Raw genomic sequence first — 8,092 nt, forward strand, 5'->3', positions numbered from 1 at the left:
GCTGCAGAGCGGCTGGGCCCGTGAGCCATGGCCGCTGAGCCTGCGCGTCCGGAGCCTGTGCTCCGCAACGGGAGAGGCCACGGCAGTGAGGCCCACGTAACACACACACACACAAAAAAAGAAATGATAAAAAAAAGAATATATTATATATATAATATATATATAATATATATATAACTGAATCACTTTGCTGAACACCAGAAACTAACACAACATTGTAAATTAACTCTACTTCAATTTTTAAAAATCAGAGGTTCTCTTACAGTAAAAAGAGAGGACAGATATTACAGAACACTGACCATCTCTGACCCATCCTTTGTCAGACCTTGTACCTTGTCCATCTACCCGCAGAGGATCACTGCATGTACTTCTCGGGAACATGACACTTAATTTTAGGTAAACTGATCTCTTTCCCAGAGTCTGTGCAGGGATGTGTTGGCTCTATGTTCTCATATATTTTAGGTCAAAATTCTCTTCATTTGGCAGCCATTCTTCATAGTTTTGTTTTACAACTTTTGCCTTGTTAATTGAAGGTGCAAGTTTCTTTTTTACTTTTTGCTCTTTTATTTTGCTTTCAGTTAGTTTCAGGACTTGGAAGTGAATTCAAAATGCCCTTTCCCTGCTATCTTTAACTGGAATTTGCCAGAAGAAATATTCTTGAATATGCTTTCCTCTAAATGCAACCCTTCCGGGGTTTCTTCTATTTTTGGATCTAGCGGGACCTCCAGGGTTGGATGTTCACTGCTCTCTATAAACAAGCTGCTCCTCCCGACCAGATAAACTTCCCTCAGAACTTCGCCCCCCAACACACATTATCTGCTCCAGTCACGTCTCACTTGTCAATAACAGTTTTGTATAATCTGGAGAGTGCTGTGCACATGTCAGTTGTATTTATTTCCTTTATTGCCTTGACTAGGATGCCTTCCCCCTTTGCCCCTTCCTCAGGGCCGTCAGGCGCAACCCGTTAAATCTAAATGCCTCCTGTTTGCCCCCAGAGCAGCTCTTCTTGGGATATGGCACCACCTGTTGCCCAAGTTGAAAACATGGGAGCTGGTCGAAATTCTCCCTTCTCATTCACCTCCCGCGTTTACTCACCCTCGAAGCCCTTTCACTTCTTTGCTGCCGATCCTCACCACGCTTCCTGCTTCTCCCCTGCGGAGCCACTGCTTGGTTCTGCGCTCCTACACCCCTGCCTGGACCGGCCCTGCTGCCTGGAACGCACCCACGCCAGCTGCACACCTCGTGCTCTTCCTTCAACGCAACCACGTCGCGCCTCCCGCTCGCCCCTCCCTTCTACCCTTCAGACCCTTTATTGGTTTTCCATTCTCCTCGGTTAATTCCAAACATCTGTCCCGGAAACAAGGCCCTCCAGCACCTGGTGATCACTGTCTTTCTCACCTCTCTTCCCTAACACCCTTCCTTCCTGCTGGCTTTGCCAAACAATGAGTAGTCTTTCAAAAGACTGCATTTTTTTCCCTCCAATTTTAAAAAATTATGGTAAAATACACCAGCATAAAAGAGTGTTTAAACAACTCCTCTCCCTCCATTTGGAAGCTAGCTGACTCCTATTTGTGTTTCAAAACCAAGTGCAGGCATCATTTTCTATAAAACTTTTCTATCACTTACCTCTGGTCTGACTTCTGTTGTACCTTTCTTGTGTTTCCTTAGAAAACTCTGTGCGTACTTCTCTACAAACGTAGCATTATGCTGTCACTTTTGGTCTATTTGTTTGTCTTCCATGATTAAAGCATAAGGCCCTTAAGACCAGAGACAGTATCTTGTTTCTGGATTCCCAGTCCTTAACCTATACTTGGTATATAACAGGGATTAAACAAATTCTGAAGAGCAATAACAAAAAATGAACTATCACCTCCCTATTCACATTTTGTTGACCTTATAACAGGGCAGGAAATGACTCACTGGAATTCCAGAAATCCAGGCTCTCCCACATGCTCCCACTAACCCTGCTTCCAACAAGGCAATTGTTGGTTTAGTGACACGTAGATTCAGATTGCCCTCTAGCTGATTGAAAACGTGCATGGCATGGACTCTGAATCCTTTCTGTGTACCAGTGTTGCCTAATTTGTCAATAGCCTGTACCTGTGTAATCCTTACTGGGAATAAAGAGGTTCTTTCTGAGTTTGAAAAAACTAATGTAATGTGTGTTTACTGATACAACATCATGTGAGGTATGAGGGTATCAGGGTATTATGTTAACTGGAAAAGAGGAGCCTGAATCCAAGTGATCTGGTCATCTGCGATGAAGGGACCAACATACATCAGACTTTGAGCAGCCTGTTAACTGGACCAGTAACAGTCTATGGGTCCAAATGTAGTAGGGGGCAACTATATTTCATTGATTCTAAGGTGCTCTTGATTTCACATTTTAATGTTTCTGAAACAGTAATGTATCTTAAAACAGATGGCATCTTAGATTCAGAGAAATACAACATTATAATAAGAAGTATAAGAGAAATCCAACATCATTATTATACCAGAGAACTATAATAACCAATATTAATTGATTTAATCATAACTGAGCATGGAATATCACACATTAAAACAGGAAACAGAGTAGAAAAAAGCAATGAATGGCTAAAAGCTTGAATTTGCATTGACTGTGGGAGAATTTTCAGTGACTTGATAATAAAAACCATCATTTATGAGCCCCTCCTAATTGCCAGGGAAAATACATACATTATCATTAATCCTCACCCTCCTAACCTGGAAGGTAGGTGGTGTTAATTCCGTTTTTTAGATGAAGATCTGAGAAAGTCTGGACCTGCCAAACGTCACACAGCTAGAATACGTCAGATGTGATCAGATTTTAAAACCTATTACCAAAAAATTGTATAGATGATCTTATTTGCAAAGCAGAAATGGAGACACAGACATAGAGAACAAACGTATGGATACCAGGAGGAAGGGGCGGGTGGGATGAATTGGGAGATTGGGACTGACATATATACACTATTGATACTATGTATAAAATAGATAACTAATGAGAACCTACTGTATAGCTCAGGGAACTCTACACAATGCTCTGTGGTGAACTAAATGGGAAGGAAAGCCAAAAAAGAGGAGATATATGTATACGTATAGCTGATTCACTTTGCTGTACAGTAAAAACTAACACAACATTGGGAAGCAACTGTACTCCAATAAAAATTAATTTAAGAAATAAATAAATAAAACCTATTACCTTTATTTTATTCTATGCTCCCTCCTGGAGAAAGCACTGACCCTAAAGATAAAAATAATTGTTACCTAAGAACAAAAAATTTTTTTTTCAGTTTGAGCAACTAGATCATCATTGAAGAAACATATTCCTTCTGTGTTTGAAATTAATGGAGAAGATAAATAGGAAAGAGAGTCCTGAGCAAGCTTCTTGGGTTTTGTTTATAATGGCCCTGAGAATGGAAATTCATGAGGGTTATTCCATCCTAAATGACCATAACTATGAAGTTAAGTCCAGCTTCACTGAAAATTCAGAGCTAGAACTGACCACCCAATATAATTTTTGTACTGATTATGTAAAGGCCTTTGAGACTTAAAAGTTGATATCTCTAAGCCTAAAGGCATTTTGTCCTAAACCTTTCTTGCTGTGATTTTAAATCTGTAGAAATACCAATAAGACAGGACCTATGCATGCACTTGAATCCATCTCTCCCGTCTCCTCCTCCTATAACAGCATCAGCTTCAATCTAGCCTGAGTTTACCAAGATCCCTTGAAAACTCTAGATTGAATTGTTGACTCTGTAAGTGGCCCAATTGCCTCCAGTTCTGACTGTGCCTGAAACTAGGATGTTCCCTTCCCCTTACTAGCCTGTCCCAATTCTAGACTTCTGATGTCCTAGCTTGCTTTGACCTGGGATATTGCCTTGAAACTGAGTTTTGATTGTTGCATGACCTGAGGCAGTGTTTAGAAGACACCTATGAGCCAGAAAGTACTTACTAGTCATCATGCTTCTATTTTATCAGGAAAATGTATGCTAATTATTGATGCTTTTGTGCTTGTGTATATATTCTTTTTTTCAAAAAAGACAGCTTTATGGGAATTCCCTGGTGGTCCAGTGGTTAGGACTCGACACTTTCACTGCCAGGGCCCAGGTCTGATCCCTGGTAGGGGAACTAAGACCCCAGAAGCTGCACGGCCAGCCAAAAAAAAAAAAAAAAATACAGCTTTATTGAGATATAATTCACATACTATAAAGTTCACCCATTTAAGTGTACAGTTCTGTGGTTTTTAGAAAATACAGAGTTGTGCAATCATCACTGCAATCTAATTTCGGAATATTTTCATCACCCTTCAAGAAAACTCCCTAGCCATTTGCACTCACTTTCCAGACCTACGCCATCACTAATCTATTTTCTGTCTCTATGGATTTGCCTATTCTGGACATTTCATATAAATGGAATCATATAATACGTGGTCTTTTGTGTCTGGCTGCTTTCAAGTTTCATCCATGTTGTAGCAAGTATCAGTACTTCATTCCCCCCCCCCTTTTTTTTTTAAGAAGATGTTGGGGGTAGGAGTTTATTAATTAATTTATTTATTTTTGCTGTGTTGGGTCTTCGTTTCTGTGCAAGGGCTTTCTCTAGTTGTGGCAACGGGGGGCCACTCTTCATCGCGGTGCGTGGGCCTCTCACTGTCGCAGCCTCTCCTGTTACGGGAAACAGGCTCCAGACATGCAGGCTCAGTAGTTGTGGCTCACGGGCCCAGTTGCTCCGCGGCATGTGGAATCCTACCAGACCAGGGCTCGAACCCGTGTCCCCTGCATTAGCAGGCAGACTCTCAACCACTGCACCACCAGGGAAGCCCTCATTCCCTTTTTATGGCCATAAAATATTCCATTGTATGGATATAACACCTTTTGTTTATCCATTCATCAGTTGATGGACATTTGGCTTGTTTCCACTTCTCAATTATTATGAATCATCCTATGAACATTCTTGTACAAGTTTTTGTGTTTACATATATTTTCATTTCTCTTGGGTAGACACCTAGGTGAAAGTGCTGGGTAATATGGTAACACTATGCCTAACATTTTGAGGAAATGCCAAACTGTTTTCCAACATGGCTGCACCATTTTACATTCACACCAGAAATATATGAGGATTTCACCTTCTCCACGTTCTTGAAAACACTTATTATCTTTTTAATTTTACCTTACTAGTAGGTATGAAGTGGTATGTCATTGTGGTTTTGATTTGCATTCCTCTGGTGACTAATGATATTGAGAACCTTCTCATGTGTTTATAGCCCATTTGCATATCTTCTTTGGAGAAATGTTTATACAAATCCTTTGCCCATTTTTAAATTGGGTAGTTTTTTTTGGGGGGGGTAATCTTTTTATTGCTGAGTTATATGAGACTCTTTCTGCCCTAACTTTGTTAATAAAGGAGGTGCCAATCATGCCCACAATCCAAAGCTAGCTGCTATTCTCTTGGGCGGAAACCCTTTAAGATCTCTCTCTCCCAGGCTAACATCTCATCTGTGGGAAATGCCCACACACCCTTTGACCTTAGGAATTCTGAGAGTATAGGCCATTCCAAATTAGTGGCAGCCATTGTCTGTCTCTCAAAGACTTCCCCAGGTGTATCTCAGCCCTCAGGACATTGTGCTACCCCAGTCCTGGGAACACTTGTCAAACTCTCTAAATTGTTTTCATTAAGTCCCCCTTGCTCGATTTGCCATGAGGGGGAAGCATCCTCCTTTTATTCCTTTTGGTGAGGGTAGCGAAACTCACAACCTTCTGACTACTCACTCCTAAGAAATACTATTTCTCAACTTCAATCTTATGAGAATTTCCAGGAGGATGAGGGGCTAAGGCTCAGAAACTATTTTTGAAGCAACTATTTTTAGCAAATTGTTTTTGCAGCAACTCCTGATTGGTGATCTAGCACCAAGCCTTGGAATGCAGTCATGTTTGGTAACTATTGCCTGGGCAGCCCAGCTGAAATGGAGACAGAGAGTTCCATTTTAATCCACACACTTTATTACACATCTTTAGAGAATGATTTTGCCTTAATGCAACGTTAACTCAATTAATGTTCATAACCACTCTGAAAGGGAGTATTGTGATCTCCATGTTACGAATGAGGAAATCAAGTTGGGGAAATGTTAAGAAACTTGCCCAAAGTGATATTTCTTTGATTTTTACCTCGGCAGTATACAAATGGACGATTAGATCTGCAATCCAAATGGTTCCAAATTTCATAGCCTGTGTGTGGGGCTAAGAATATCGTGAAGCTGATGCCCATGGTTTAGTCTCTGAAGGGACATGCAAGTGAAGAGAGTAGTCTAACTGTCAAAAGTAATTAAAAGGGGGCTTCCCTGGTGGTGCAGTGGTTAAGAATCCGCCTGCTAATGCAGGGGACACGGGTTCGAGCCCTGGTCAGGGAAGATCCCACATGCCATGGAGCAACTAAGCCCCTGCACCACAACTACTGAGCCTTCACTCTAGAGCCCGCGAGCCACAACTACTGAAGCCTGTGTGCCACAACTATTGAAGCCTGCACGCCTAGAGCCCGTGCTCTGCAACAAGAGAAGCCACCACAATGAGAAGCCCGCACACCGCAACAAAGAGTAGCCCTCGCTCTTAGCAACTAGAGAAAACCCGCGTGCAGCAGCGAAGACCAAATGCAGCCAAAAATTAAATAAATGAATAAATTTTTTAAAAAGTAATTAAAAGGGAACTCCATTATTTATTTCTGTCTTTTAAAGAACAGTAAGTCACAAACATACTTCTCTTCCTTTTCCTTCTCAATTCCCTTGCTTTCAGCAGCTCCCGTAGAATTTATCCCTGTCTCCCCAAAGTCACCAAGTCAAACTGAATTCTCCCTGCAATCATCATTCTTCTGTTTCCTCTTCCCTTATCTTTAGGTTATTTTATTTTTTATATTTTTAAAAATATTTATTTATTTGGCTGTGCCGTGTCTTAGTTGTGGCACGCAGGGTCTTCATTGCTGCATGCGGGATCTTTGTTGCCACATGTGGGATCTTCATTGCGGCATGCAGGATCTAGTTCCCTGACCAGGGATCAAACCTGGGCCACCTGCACTGGGAGCGCAGAGCCTTTATGTTTTCAATGATTTAAAAAATTTTTTTAATTTATTTTTTGGCTGCTTTGGGTCTTTGTTGCTGCGCATGGGCTTTCTCTAGTTGTGGTGAGTGGGGGCTACTCTTCGTTGCGGTGCACAGGCCTCTCATTACAGTGGCTTCTCTTGTTACAGAGCACGGGCTCTAGGCGTGCGGGCTTCAGTAGTTGTGGCACTTGGCCTCAGTAGTTGTGGCTCACGGGCTTAGTTGCTCCATGGCATGTGGGATCTTCCTGGACCAGGGCTCGAAACTGTGTCCCCTGCATTGGCAGGCAGATTCTGAACCACTGAACCACCAGGGAAGCCCCTCATTGTAGTTTTGATTTCATTTCTCTAATAATTAGTGATGTTGAGCAGCTTTTCATGTGCTTCTTGGCCGTCTGTATGTTCTCTTTGGGGAAATGTCTATTTAGGTCTTCTGCCCATTTTTTGATTGGGTTTGTTTTTTTAATACTGAGCTGCATGAGCTGTTTATATATTTTGGAGATTAATCCTTTGTCCATTGATTTGTTTGCAAATATTTTCTCCCATTCTGAGGGTTGTCTTTTTGTCTTGTTTATAGTTTCCTTGCTTTGCAAAAGCTTTGAAGTTTCATTAGGTCCCACTTGTTTATTTTTGTTTCTATTTCCATTACTCTAGGAGGTGGATCAAAAAAGATCTTGCTGTGATTTACGTCAAAGAGTGTTCTTCCTATGTTTTCCTCTAAGAGTTTTATAGTGTCTGATCTTACACTTAGGTCTCCAATCTATTTTTAGGATTTTTTGTTCTAGTTCTGTAAAAAATGTCATTGGTAATTTGATAGGGATTGCATTGAATCTGTTGATTGCTTTGGGTAGTATAGTCATTTTCACAATATTGATTCTTCCAATCCAAGAACATGGTATATCTCTCTATCTGTTTGTGTCATCTTTGATTTCTTTCATCAGTGTCTTATAGTTTTCTGCATACAGGTCTTTACCTCCTTAGGTAGGTTTATTCCTAGGTATTTTAT

At 41.1% G+C, this 8,092-nt stretch overlaps 1 protein-coding gene across 2 annotated transcripts in view; it reads right to left on the bottom strand.

Annotated features, from left to right (window-relative positions):
* CPN1 (carboxypeptidase N subunit 1) overlaps positions 1 to 8,092 on the bottom strand; it is a 59,149-nt gene that overhangs the window by 48,229 nt on the left and 2,828 nt on the right. The window contains exon 1 of one of the 2 annotated variants that reach the window (XM_007108785.2): positions 1,096 to 1,203. The exons of the other annotated variant lie outside the window; for it this stretch is intronic. The gene's annotated coding sequence lies outside the window, so the exon portion shown is untranslated. Of the gene's footprint in view, positions 1 to 1,095; positions 1,204 to 8,092 lie in introns of those variants that run through there. 2 annotated transcript variants of the gene reach the window in all.

This window comes from Physeter macrocephalus, chromosome 20 (assembly GCF_002837175.3).
Source record: "Physeter macrocephalus isolate SW-GA chromosome 20, ASM283717v5, whole genome shotgun sequence".
NCBI classification, from domain to species: domain Eukaryota; kingdom Metazoa; phylum Chordata; class Mammalia; order Artiodactyla; family Physeteridae; genus Physeter; species Physeter macrocephalus.